Source organism: Pristiophorus japonicus, chromosome 9 (genome assembly GCF_044704955.1).
Source record: "Pristiophorus japonicus isolate sPriJap1 chromosome 9, sPriJap1.hap1, whole genome shotgun sequence".
NCBI lineage: Eukaryota > Metazoa > Chordata > Chondrichthyes > Pristiophoridae > Pristiophorus > Pristiophorus japonicus.
The window spans coordinates 155,937,171-155,952,142 of record NC_091985.1 but is presented as its reverse complement, the minus strand read 5'-3'; positions in this window follow the sequence as shown (position 1 = coordinate 155,952,142).

Genomic DNA, 14,972 nt, shown 5'->3' with positions numbered 1-14,972 from the left:
TGTCCCTTCCTGACCCACTCTGTTTATTTTTTACCCAAAACTCTGCTCTGCTTTAGAGCCTTGACATTTCTCTTGCTGCTTTAAAATGCAGTCTCTCCTGATACCTCCCCAAGCCGCCCGCCCCCCCCCCACCCCCACCCCGCCCAACACACCTCATTAGTTTAAAGCCCTGTCTACTGCCCGAGTTATTCGGTTCGCCAGATCATTGGTTCCAGCCCGGTTCAAGTGGAGCCAAGGAAAAAGTTCAAAGTTGAATTGCCTAATATCTTTTTCATTTGCATGACCCTGTTTGATCCACCACGCGTCTGTAGGATACTCTCTCTATTCCAGCCCTGGTCTAACACTAGGCCCCATCACTTTCAATAATTATTTTCACTTGGTATTAATGCACTTTTCACTAAAAATTGCCTAATCCACTAGGCTACTATTAGTAAAATTAAATATAAGTAATAATCAGAGCAGATCTATCGATACAGGACTCTTAACTAACTCACAACTATCTAAGCACGATTTTTTTAGCTGGCTCCACCCATCCTCCGATCTTCAAAATGGTATCTGTAGTGCCCATTTCCTTCAGTAAATCCCGGGAAAAGCAACTATTACCCAGCGATGTTCTCGGCGAGCAATCAGCTTGTCTACCGCGAAGTGCCGACGATGTGCTGAAAGTTGGGATGGGCGATGTGTGGGCGATCACCTCAGCGATCAGTTCGGCGAAGTGAGCCAAAACTTGGGGGCTTAATTTTCCGGCGATGTTTCTGGCCCAGTTTCCAATTTTTGTTCAAAATGGATGATAGAAGTCCATTTTGGGCGATATATGGGCAATAGATGGGCGATGTGAAGTGGAAAGTCTAGCCCATAGAATCTTATTACACAGAAGGAGGCCATTTGGCCCATCATGCCCATGTCAGTTCTTTGAAAGAGCTATCCAATTAGTCTTACTCTCGCTCTTTCACATAGCCCTGCAAATTATTTATTTATAGGTATATGTCCAATTCCCTTTTGAAAGTTATTCCAAGTGGCACCAGTACAGTGAGATGCTGGAGCTGAGTGTTACTGTTTCAATGGATCTGGGTCTCGAGCATTATCTTGGTGACCCATTGCTTTTGATCTGTGATTTATAGTCAATATTCTGAGCAGTCAACCCAGTCACACATTGATTTTGTTTTTTGCCTTTTCCTTTAATCACAGGAAACCAAAGGTTATACACATTACTTACACATGTCTGTAACCAAATGGGAAATTGTTAGCACCAAGCCAATATTTATTGTTCAAAAGAGATTAGTCTCAGAGGGGAACAATCAAGTATGATATTCACAAGGACACTGTTAAGTAAATAGCTAGCAGGGCCGATGTTCCAAACACCCCCACCACCTATGGTACTAAGTGGAAGAAGTATTCGGGGATCAGGTTGAGTCCTGAGATGAAGGGGTTGTCTTATGAAGAAAAGTTGAGCAGGTTGGGCCTATACTCATTGGAGTTTAGAAGAATGAGAGATGATCTCATTGAAACGTACAAGATTCTGAGGGGGCTTGACAGGGTAGATGCAAAGAGGATGTTTCACCTTGTGGGGAATCTAGAACTAGGGGGCATAGTTTCAGAATAAGGGGTCACCCATTTAAAACGGAGATGAGGAGGAATTTCTTCTCTCAGAGGGTCGTGAATCTTTGGAATTCTCTGCCCCAGAGAGCTGTGGAGGCTGGGTAATTGAATATATTTAAGATGGCGCTGGACAGATTTTTGAACGATAAGGGAGTGAAGGGTTATGGGGAGCAGGCAGGGAACTGGAGTTGAGGCCAAGATCAGATCAGCCATGATCTTATTGAATGGTGGAGCAGGCTCGAGGGGCCAAATGGTCTACTCCTGCTCTTATTTCTTTAAGGAGGAGATCCGGAGGTTTCAGACCAAATATGTGCCCCTAAAAAAAAAGGGTGGGACTAACAAATCTAGAGCCCCCTGGATGTTTAGGGACATACAGGGTAGGATAAAGAAAAAAAGGGAGGCTTATGACAGATACCGAGGACTAAATACTGCAGAATCTCTAGAGAAATATAGAAAGTGCAGGGCTGAAATTAAAAAGGATATTAGGAAGGCAAAGAGAGAGCATGAAAAATTACTGGCAAGTAAAATCAAGGAAAACCCAAAGATGTGTTATAAATATATTAAGAGCAAGCGGATAACTAAAGAAAGTGTAGGGCCTATTAGAGACCATGAGGGTAATCTCTGTGTGGAGGCGAGATTCATGGGTATGGTTCTTAATGAATACTTTGCGTCTGTTTTCACAAAAGAGAGGGGCGATGCAGATACTGCTATCGGGGAGGTGGAGTGTGAAATATTAGATGAAATAAACATAGGGAGAGAGGAGGTATTAAGAGGTTTAGCAGCTTTAAAAGTGGATAAGTCCCCAGGCCCAGATGAACTGTATCCCAGGCTGTTAAGCGAAGCAAAAGAGGAAATAGCAGAGGCTCTGACCATCATTTTCCAATCCTCTCTGGCTTCAGGTGTGGTGCCAGAGGACTGGAGGACAGCTAATGGTGTATTGTTGTTTAAGAAGGGAGAAAGGGAAAGACCGAGTAATTAAAGACCAGTCAGCCTAATGTCAGTGGTGGGAAAATTATTGGAAAAAATTCTGAAGGACAGGATAACTCTTCATTCAGAAAGACACAGATTAATCAAGGACAGTCAGCATGGATTTGTCAATGGGAGGTCATGTCTGACTAATTTGTTTGAATTTTTTGAGGCGGTAACAAGGAAGGCCAATGAGGCTAGTGCATTTGATGTAGTGTATATGGATTTTAGCAAGGTTTATGACAAGGTCCCATATAGAAACATAGAAACATAGAAAATAGGTCCAGGAGTAGGTCATTCGGCCCTTCGAGCCTGCACCGCCATTCAATAAGATCATGGCTGATCATTCACCTCAGTACCCCTTTCCTGCTTTCTCTCCATACCCCTTGATCCCTTTATCTGTAAGGGCCATATCTAACTCCCTCTTGAATATATCCAATGAACTGGCATCAACAACTCTCTGCGGCAGGGAATTCCACAGGTTAACAATTCTCTGAGTGAAGAAGTTTCTCCTCATCTCAGTCCTAAATGGCTTACCACTTATCCTTAGACTGTGTCCCCTAGTTCTGGACCTCCCCAACATCGGGAACATTTTTCCTGCATCTAACCTGTCGAGTCCACTCAGAATTTTATATGTGTCTATGAGATCCCCTCTCATCCTTCTAAACTCCAGTGAATACAGGCCCAGTCGATCCAGTCTCTCCTCATATGTCTGTCCAGCCATCCCGGGAATCAGTCTGGTGAACCTTCGTTGCACTCCCTCAATAGCAAGAACGTCCTTCCTCAGATTAGGTGACCAAAACTGAACACAATATTCCAGGTGAGGCCTCACCAAGGCCCTGTACAACTGCAGTAAGACTTCCCTGCTCCTATACTCAAAACCCCTAGCTAAGAAGGCCAACATATCATTTGCCTTCTTCACTGCTTGCTGTACCTGTATGCCAACTTTCAATGACTGATGTACCATGATACCCACGTCTCGTAGCACATCCCCTTTTCCTAACCTGCCGCCATTCAGATAATATTCTGCCTTCGTGTTTTTGCCCCCAAAGTGGATAACCTCACATTTATCCACATTATACTGCATGTGCCATGCATTTGCCTACTCACCTAACCTGTCCAAGTCACCCTGCAGCCTCTTAGCGTCCTCCTCACAGCTCACACCGCCACCCAGTTTCGTGTCATCTGCAAACTTGGAGATATTACACTCAATTCTTTCATCCAAATTATTAATCTATATTGTAAATAGCTGGGGTCCTAGCACTGAGCCCTGCGGCACCCCACTAGTCACTGCCTGCCATTCTGAAAAGGACCCGTTTATCCTGACTCTCTGCTTCCTGTCTGCCAACCAGTTCTCTATCCATGTCAATACATTACCCCCAATACCATGTGCTTTAATTTTGCACACCAATCTCGTGTGGGACCTTGCCAAAAGCCTTTTGAAAGTCCAAATACACCACGTCCACTGGTTCTCCCTTGTCCACGCTACTAGTTACATCCTCAAAAAATTGCAGAAGATTTGTCAAGCATGATTTCCCTTTCATAAATCCATGTTGACTTGGACCGTTTCGATCACTGCTTTCCAAATGCGTTGTTATTTCATCTTTAATAATTGATTCCTTCAGTTCCTCCTTCTCACCAGACCCTTGGTCCCCTAGTACTTCCAGAAGGTTATTTGTGTCTTCGTGAAGGCAGAACAAAAGTATTTGTTCAACTGGTCTGCCATTTCTTTGTTCCCCATTATAAATTCACCTGAATCTGAATGCAAGGGACCTACGTTTGTCTTTACTAATCTTTTTCTCTTCACATATCTATAGAAGCTTTTGCAGTCAGTTTTTATGTTCCCGGCAAGCTTACTCTCATACTCTATTTTCCCCCTCCTAATTAAACCCTTTGTCCTCCTCTGCTGAATTCTAAATTTCTCCCAGTTCTCAGGTTCTCTGGCCAATTTATCTGCCTCTTCCTTGGATTTAACACTATCCTTAATTTCCCTTGTTAGCCGCGGTTGAGCCACCTTCCCCGTTTTATTTTTACTCCAGACAGGGATGTACATGGCAGACTGATTACGAAATTAAAAACCCATGGGATCCAGGGCAAAATGGCAAGTTGGATCCAAAATTGGCTCAAAGGCGGGAAGCAGAGGGCAATGGTTGATGGGTGTTTTTGTGACTGGAAGGATGTTTCCAGTAGGGTTCCGCAGGGCTCAGTACTAGGTCCCCTGCTTCTTGTGGTATACTTCAACACTCTAGACTTGAATGTTGGGGGTATGATTAAGAAGTTTGCAGATGATAGAAAAATTGGCTGTGCGGTTAATAATGAAGAAGAAAGTTGTAGACTGCAGGATGATAACAATGAACTGGTCAGGTGGGCAGAACAGTGGCAAATGGAATTCAATCCGGACAAGTGTGAAGTAATGCATTTGGGGAGGGCTAACAAGGAAAGGGCATACACAATAAATGGTAGAACACTTAAAAGTGAAGAGGAACAAAGGGATCTTGGAGTGCATGTCCACAGATCCCTGAAAGTAGCAGACCAGGTAGATAAGGTGGTTAAGAAGGCATACAGAATGCTAGTTTTTATTAGCCGAGGCATAGAATATAAGAGCAGGGAGGTTATGCTTGAATTGTATAAAATCCTGGTTAGGCCACAGCTAGAGTACTGCATGCAGTTCTGGTCACCACTTTGCAGGAAGGATGTGATTGCACTGGAGAGGGTACAGAGGAGATTTACGAGGATGTTGCCGAGAGTGGAGAATCTTAGCTATGAGGACAGAATGGATAGGCTGGGTTTGTTTTCCTTAGACAGAGGAGACTGAGGAGAGACCTCATTGAGGTGTATAAAATTATGAGGGGCCAGATATAGTTGATAGAAAGGGCCTATTTCCCTTAGCAGAGGGGTCAACAACAAGGGGGCATAAATTCAAAGTAATTGGCAGAAGGTTTAGAGGGGATTTGAGGGGAAATGTCTTCACTCAGAGGGTTGTGGGGGTCTGGAAATCACTGCCTGAAAGGGTGGTAGAGGCAGAAACCCTCACCACATTTAGAAACATAGAAATTTACAGCGCAGAAGGAGGCCATTTCAGCCCATCGTGTTCGCGCCGGCCGAAAAAGAGCTGCACGGCCCTTGGTCAGTAGCCCTAAAGGTTACATATAAACCTATGAACAATGACGGAAAGGCAAAGAACACCCAGCCCAACCAGTCCGCCTCACACAACTCTGACACCCCTGATACTAAAACATTCTACACTCCACCCCAACCGGAGCCATGTGATCTCCTGGGAGAGGCAAAAACCAGATAAAAACCCAGGCCAATTTAGGGAGAAAAAATCTGGGGAAATTCCTCTCCGACCCATCCAGGCGATCGAAACTAGTCCAGGAGATCACCTTGGCCGTATTCCATGCAGTACTTACCATTATATCTGCGCCGTCCAACAAAAGGTCATCCAGTCTAATCCCAATTACCAGCTCTAGGACCGTAACCCTGCAGGTTACTGCACTTTAAGTGCCCATCCAACCATCTTTTAAAAGTGGTGAGGGTTTCTGCAACCACCACTCTTCCAGGCAGCGAGTTCTAGATCCCCACAACCCTCTGCCTAAAGAAGCCCCCCCCCTCTTCAAATCTCCTCTAAACCTTCCACCAACCACCTTAAAACTATGCCCCCTTGTAATAGACCCCTCCACCAATGGAAATAGGCCCTTACTATCCACCATGTCCAGGCCCCTCAATATTTTGTACACCTCAATGAGGTCTCCTCTCAACCTCCTCTGTTCCAATGAGAACAAACCCAGCCTATCCAATCTGTCCTCATAACTAAGATTCTCCATTCCAGGCAGTATCCTAGTAAATCTGCTCTGCACCCTCTCTAGTGCAATCACGTCCTTCCTATAATACGGCGACCAGAGCTGCACGCAATACTCCAGCTGTGGCCGAACCAAAGTATTATACAATTTAAGCATAACCTCCCTGCTCTTATATTCTATGTCTCGGTCAATAAAGGCAAGCATACCGTATGCCTTCTTAACTACCTTATCCACCGGTACTGTTACTTTCAGGGATCTGTGGACAAGCACTCCAAGGTCCCTTTGTTCATCTACACTATTAAGTGGCCTACCACTTCATGTGCATACCCTTTCCTTATTAGCCCTCCCAAAGTGCATCACCTCACACTTCTCTGAATTAAATTCCATTTGCCACTGCTCTGCCCACCTGACCAGTAGATTGATATCCTCCTGCAGCCCATGACTTTCCTCTTCATTATCAATCACACAGCCAATTTTTGTGTCGTCTGCAAACTTTTTAATTATGCTCCCTATATTCAAATCTAAATCGTTGATGTATACCACAAAAATCAAGGGACCCAGTACTGAGCCCTGCGGAACCCCACTGGAATCATCCTTCCAGTCACAAAAACATCCATCAATCATTACCCTTTGCTTCCTACCTCCAAGCCAATTTTGGATTCAACTTGCCACTTTGCCCTGGATCCCATGGGCTTTAACCTTCATGACCAGTCTATCATGTGGGACCTTATCAAAATCTTTGCTAAAGTCCATATACACTACATCGTATGCACTCCCTCTTGGTTACGTCCTCAAAAAATTCAATCAGGTTAGTCAAACACGATCTTCCCTTAACAAATCCGTGCTGACTGTCCCTAATTAATACTTGACTTTCCAAATGTAGAATTATCCTGTCTTTCAGGATTTTTTCCAATAATTTTCCCTCCACTGAGGTTAGGCTGACAGGCCTGTACTTACTTGACCTATCCCTTTCTCCCTTCTTAAACAAGGGTACTACATTAGCAGTCCTCCAATCCTCCAGCACCATGCCCAAATCCAAAGTGATGGTCAAGGCCTCTGCTATTTCCTCTTTTACTTCGCTCAACAGCCTGAGATGCATTTCATCCGGGCCTGGGGACTTATCTACTTTCAAAGCTATATAGTGATACTTCCTCTCTCACTATATTTATTTCATCCAAAATATCACATTCCTCCTCGATAGCAGTATCTGCATTGCCCCTTTCCTTTGTGAAAACAGATGCAAAGTATTCGTAAAGAACCCTACCAACATCTTCCACCTCCACACAAAGATTACCCTCATTGTCTCTAATAGGCCCTACCCTTTCTTTAGTTACCCTCTTACTCTTAATATATTTATATATCTTAGGTTTTTCCTTAATTTTACTAGCCAAGAATTTCTCGTGCTCTCTCTTAGCATTCCTAATATCCATTTTAATTTTCTTAACTTTATCTTTCTATATTCCTCTAAAGATTCTATAGTATTTAGCCATTGTAATATGACATTAGCGTCTCTTTTTTTCTTAATCCTCCCCTGTAAGTCCCTAGACATCCAGGGGTCTCTAGAATTATTTTTCGCAGTCTTTTTCTTTAAGGGCACATGTTTGGCCTGAGCCTTCCGGATCTCCTCCTTGAATGCCTCCCACTGTTCCAACACTGCTTTACCCACAAGTAGCTGTTTCCAGTCCACCATGGCCAAATCACTCCTTAAATTAGCAAAATTAGCTTTTCCCCAATTCATAACTTTTATTCCAGGCCTATTCTTATCCTTATCCATAACCAACTTGAATCTGACTGAATTATGGTCACTGGCACCCAAGTGCTCTCCCACTAATACCCCTTCAACCTGCCCAGCTTCATTCCCCAAAACTAAATCCAAGACCACCCCCTCTCGTGTTGGGCTTGCTAAATATTGACTAAAAAGGTTCTCTTGAATGCATTTCAAGCATTCTGCACCCTTTATACACTTCACACTAAATTTGTCCCAATCAATATTTAAAAAGTACTTGGATGTGCACTTGAAGTGCTGTAACCTGCAGAGCTACAGACCTAGGGCTAGAGTTTCCTCGTTTTTTGCATGCTTAACGCTCACTTAATGCCCATTTTACCGCTGAAATGACGTATAACGCCCATATATCACCCATTTTGCCACAAAATTGAAACTGTCGGAAACTTATCGCCGAGCATATTGCCGGGAAAAAATAATACCCCCGCCCATGATTTGGGGTGGAATCATCAGAATGGGCGAAACCAACGCCCATAATATCGCCCAGCATTATTTTCCACAAGGAATTAACGGCGAGATTCAATAATACCGTCCGCCCACATTTTTTTGTTGTAAAGAGCACATTTGGCGAAACTAACGCCCAGGAGATCGCCCACCATCACTTTCAGCACCTCGCACACATATCATCCACAATATCACTCACCCAAAAAACCGCCCAGAAAAAGTGGAACTCTTCTGAACTAAAGCCAGTGGTGTGGGCGCCATTTTTTAAATTGCAGGTCGCTTCATTCAAAAGGCTGCTTCAACTTCGGGGGAGTTTGCATTGACTCTGGAGTTCTTCTCAGGTGAAGTGACCATCTCAACAGTCATATTTTCAGGCTCTGGACTATTGGGGGTTTACTGTAGGTGTATTTTAATGAGGAAATTATTGCTTCTGATCACTCGCTATTATACTTTCATTGCAATGGGGCCAGCCATTTCTCAGCCTGCATCGATTAATACGCAGATGCTGCAGAGTGCAGATGGCTCAATGTGTGATGCACATCATTATGTCCCCAATTTAAGATGTGTAAAAATGAGGAGGAGGGCCAGACCATACACACCCCGCACGTACAGGGAAAAGAGGTCTTACCTCGACGTGTCTGAGCACACCTGCCTTCAGAGACTGCGCTTCCACAAGGTAGTGATCAGTGAAATATGTGAGCTCATCAGGCCACAGATGCAGCCTGCCATCAGGACATCAGTGTCGGTCGAGGTCAAGGTCATCACGGCACTGTCTTTCTACACGTCCGGTTCCTTTCAGGCCTCCGCGGTCGAGATTTTCCCTCTGTCTCACCATGCCATCAATCACTGCATTAGGCAAGTCACGGAGGTGAGAAGCATAAACTTTATCAGTTTCCCCATGACCACAGAGGCTGAGACTGATGGGGCTGGAGCATTCTACCATATTGCTAAGTTCCCCAGGGTGTAGGGAGCAATACATTGCACTCACATCACCATGCAGCCACCTTCTCAGGAACAGAAAAGGATTTCACTCCCTGAAGGTCTGACTAGTTGTTGACCACAACCAGATCATCAAGGAAGTGAATGCCAAATGTCCGGGCACAATGAGGCTCACATTCTGCATGAGAGCACTGTCTCTGACATCTTTAAGAGTCAGCCGCAAGGACAATGCTGGATGCTTGGTGATAACTGATATGGCCTAGCCACCTGGCTGATGAACCCCCTGCATGACACCCACACCGAGACCGAGAAGCGATACAACCAGAGCCACAGAGACACATGCAATGTGGTCCAGAAAACAATAACTGTGCTTACGCAGCGTTTCAGGTGTCTGGACCACTCAGGAGGGGAGCTACAATACAACGCTGAGCAAGTAGGTAAATTCGTGGTCGTGTGCTCTATGCTCCACAACCTGGCTATCAGGAGGGGCCAAGAATTGCCAAAAGGGACTGATGCTCCACCTCAGGAAAGAGAGGAAGAGGACAACGAGGAGCTGGACGCTGACCTAGGGCCAGACAATCAGGCTGACTATGCAACCATGCCCACGACCCCCATCCAGATAGCAGGAAAGGGCCCATGGTGGCTACATAGCTGCAAGACTCTTATGTGAGGAGCTGATATCTGAACGATTTGCCTGAAAGAACGTTGCTGTGAGTGACAATGCTGACACATTGCTGTGTGTGTGCAGTTCAGACATCAATGGTGCCCATCACCTTGGTGCCAGTTAAAGTTTACGTTGATTGAACTTGTTTTATTTAATCCTTTCATATTAAGGAATCACCAGTGTGTAACAGTCCAGCTATCTGAGACAATGCGCAACAAGGTTATGTTCAATAAAAAAATTTTTATCCAATATTGGTCTGAAATCATAAGTATCACAGCCAATAACACACAACCCCCGCCCACACCCAACTTTTTCCACCATTGACATCAATCAAATGGTCAACATGTCCAACAACACAGAATACAGAGGCAAAGCAGGAGCGTGGTCCCCAGCGCCCATACATTACAACAAATTGCATACACCCGGATGGAGATATAACACAGCCATCACCTGTGGACATGCACCTCACTTTCCTTCCCCCCTCCCCTTCTTCTCCCCACCTCTACCCCTTCCCCTCCTCTCTCCACGGCGCCTGGCCGAGGAGCTCCTCAGGCAGTGCCTCATTGGGAGGGATGTAGACAGATGCGGTGGGTGCACGGGTACGGGAGTGGGGGGTGCCGAGGGGGCAACATTCTCTGATGCAGAAGCAGGATCTTGGTCCTTGCTCTCATCTGTCATTCGCAGTGGTGGTGCGGAACCTAGGGGTGGAGTGCCGTGCTCGGGGAACACTGGGAGGCCTGTGCCAGCAGTGTTACTGGCTATCGCATCCAGGGACTCGGCCATCTGCGGAACATACTCAGTCATGGTGGCCAGCTGTCGGGATATGCCCCCCAATGCTTCGATGAGCTGGTCACCAATGTCTACAGTCCTCCTGAACAACTGTACCATCTCTCCGCTCTCATGTGGCGCTCAGGGACCAGACCTGCCGCATCCACGAGGCCTCCGTGGGGTCGGCACCATCCTGGGAACAAATGGGGTGCCCTGTAGCAAGGTGCTTGGGGCTGGTACCTCCATAGTGGAGGCGGGAATGACCAGAAGACCACTAGATGGCCTTGGGGTGGAATGGCTTCTGGAGCGTGGCGATGCAGGTTCTTCGAGTCGATGCTCTCATCTGTGGAGAACAGACCCAGCAAATTGACGGGCGAGAATCGGAGCTCCTCAGCACCAGATGTAGGATCGTCCGGAGAGTCAGGCCCCGCGCCCCCACCTTCTGGCCTCTGTGGCCTTACCTGGGGCCGCACTGCTGGCTGAGCTGCAAAACACAAATGAGGTTATTAGAGGAGAAGGGGGTGCTAGGATCACAAGGTGAGTCCAGCGCTACACACAGCATATGTACGACAAAAGCACCACCGCTATCAAAATCATCACAGACATCATATTTCATGACCATCAACCAATTTGCATTGCAATGATTTTCATGAGGCCAGCATTATTTCTATGACAATTTTTGAAATCACTTATCATAAATGATTGTTTGGATATGAGTGGGTGTGACATCTATTGACTTTACATCACACAATGGTGTAAGCTTTACTCACGTGGCATCACTTCAGGGTCTGCAGATGCTTCCGTGGCTGTCCGGGGGCTGCTTCCCCACGAGTGCGAGCACCCGCTCCTCCATCTCTGTGATGTCGCTGGGGACTGGTGGCCCCCCACCCGTTCGCCTCTGCACGGACCTCATCGTCGATAGCTTCTTCTGTAAAAGGTGACAGGATGACATGGCATGAGATCATTGCGTGATATCATTGCTAGGTACTGTCACAGAGACTGATACAACACAGAACCGATTTACATAATCGCTCCTCACAATCCAATCCCTCCGTCCCCTCAATCATTCTGGTGGCCTTCTTGTGTATCTGTTCAATAACTGCAAAATCCTTTATGTTCTGCAACGATCAGAACTGTGCGCAGTTTTCTGAGCGAGGCTGCACCAGTGATGGACAAAGTGGTGGGGTTACCCCACTATCGCCGCTCAATACTGTCTTTTTAATACATCCCAATATCAGTGTTGCTTCAAAAACAGAAAATGCTGGAAATCTCAGCGGGTCAGGCAGCATCTATGGAGAGAGAAACAGACTTAACGTTTCAGGTCGAAGACCCTTCGTCAGAACTAGAAAAGTTTGAGATATAACAGATTCTTAAGGAATGCATTTTATGGCCTAGATATGTATTTAAGAGTAAATTTCACTATTTAGCATTCATAACAATGCTAGACGTGGGACAGGCTCAATGGGCCAGATGGGCTTTACTTGTCCTTCGTTGTTCGTATGTAAATGCAGGGCAGTGAAAGGTGGAGGGGAGGAAAGAACAAAAAGGAAGGTCTGTGATCAGGTGGAAGGCAGGAGAGATTAGAGACAAAAGGGTTGTTGGCAAAAAATGAGATGATAATGGCACAAGTTAGGAAACAACAGTTGAGTTTAGATGGGGTGTGAATGGTGGAATCATCACCAGCTGCCGTGGGAAAGAGAAAATGAGTCTTGTGTAATGAGAGGGGATTAATTAGCAATCTGTTCGTGTGAGGCTCCTTGGGGAAGAGTGACAATAATATGGTAAAATTCTTTATTAAGATGGAGAGTGACACAGTTAATTCACAGACTAGGGTCCTGAACTTAAGGAAAGGTGACTTCGATGGTATAAGACATGAATTGGCTAGAATAGACTGGCGAATGATACTTAAAAGGTTGATGATGGATAGGCAATGGCAAACATTTAAAGATCACACGAATGAACTTCAGCAATTGTACATCCCTGTCTGGAGTAAAAATAAATCGGGGAAGGTGGCTCAACCGTGGCTAACAAGTGAAATTAAGAATAGTGTTAAATCCAAGGAAGAGGCATATAAATTGGCCAGAAAAAGCAACAAACCTGAGGACTGGGAGAATTTTGTAATCAGCAAAGGAGGACAAAGGGTTTTATTAGGAGGGGGACAATAGAGTATGAGAGGAAGCTTGCTGGGAACATAAAAACTGACTGCAAAAGCTTCTATAGATATGTGAAGAGAAAAAGATTAGTGAAGACTGTATTGCTGCAACTGTATAAGGTATTGGTAAGGCCGCACCTGGAGTACTGCGTGCAGTTTTTGTCACCTTACTTAAGGAAGGATATACTAGCTTTGGAAGGGGTACAGAGACGATTCACTCGGCTGATTCCAGAAATGAGGGGATTACCTTATGATGATAGATTGAGTAGACTGGGTCTTTACTCCTTGGAGTTCAGAAGGATGAGGGGTGATCTTATAGAAACATTTAAAATCATGAAAGGGATAGACAAAATAGAGGCAGAGAGGTTGTTTCCATTGGTAGGGGAGACTAGAACTAGGGGGCACAGCCTCAAAATACGGAGGAGCCAATTTAAAACCGAGTTGAGAAAGAGTTTCTTCTCCCAGAGGGTTGTGAATCTGTGGAATTCTCTGCCCAAGAAAGCAGTTGAGGCTAGCTCATTGAATGTTTTCAAGTCAAAGATAGATAGATTTTTAACCAATAAGGGAATTAAGGGCGGGTAAGTGGAGCTGAGTCCACGACCAGATCAGCCATGATCTTATTGAATGGCGGAGCAGGCTCGAGGGGCTAGATGGCCTACTCCTGTTCCTAATTCTTATGTTCTTATGTTCTTATAAGACAGTCCCTTGCAGTCAGAATCAGGTGAATTTATAATGGGGAACAAAGAAATGGCAGACCAATTGAACAAATACTTTGGTTCTGTCTTCACGAAGGAAGACACAAATAACCTTCCGGAAAATCTAGGGAACCGAGGATCTAGCAAGAAGGAGGAACTGAAAGAAATCATTATTAGCCAGGAAATTGTGTTGGGGAAATTGATGGGATTGAAGGCCAATAAATCCCCAGGATCTGATAGACTGCATCCCAGAGTACTTAAGGAAGTGGCCCTAGAAATAGTGGATGCATTGGTGATCATTTTCCAACAGTCTATCGACTCTGGATCAGTTCCTATGAACTGAAGGGTAGCTAATGTAACACTACTTTTTAAAAAAGGAGGGAGAGAGAAAACGGGGAATTATAGCCTGACATCAGTAGTGGGGAAAATGTTGGAATCAATTATTAAAGCTGAAATAGCAACGCATTTGGAAAGCAGTGACAGGATCGGTCCAAGTCAGCATGGATTTATGAAGGGGAAATCATGCTTGACAAATCTTCTAGAATTTTTTGAGGATGTAACTGGTAGAGTGGACAAGGGATAATTAGTGGATGTGGTGTATTTGGACTTTCAAAAGGCTTTTGACAAGGTCCCACACAAGAGATTGATTTGCAAAATTAAAGCACATGGTATTGGGGGTAATGTACTGACGTGGATAGAGAACTGGTTGGCAGACAGGAAGCAGAGAGTCGGAATAAATGGGTCCTTTTCAGAATGGCAGGCAGTGACTAGTGGGGTGCCGCAGGGCTCAGTGCTGGGACCACAGCTATTTACAATATACATCAATGATTTAGATGAAGGAATTGAGAGTAATATCTCCAAGTTTGCAGATGACACTAAGCTGGGTGGCGGTGTGAGCTGTGAGGAGGATGCTAAGAGGCTGCAGGGTGACTTGGACAGGTTAGGTGAGTGGGCAAATACATGGCAGATGCAGTATAATGTGGATAAATGTGAAAACACGAAGGCAGAATATTATCTGAATGGCAGCAGATTAGGAAAAGGGGAGGTGCAACGAGACCTGGGTGTCATGGTTCATCAGTCATTGAGGTTGGCATGCAGCCGCAGCAGGTGGTGAAAAAGGCAAATGGCATGTTGGCCTTCATAGCTAGGGGATTTGTGTATA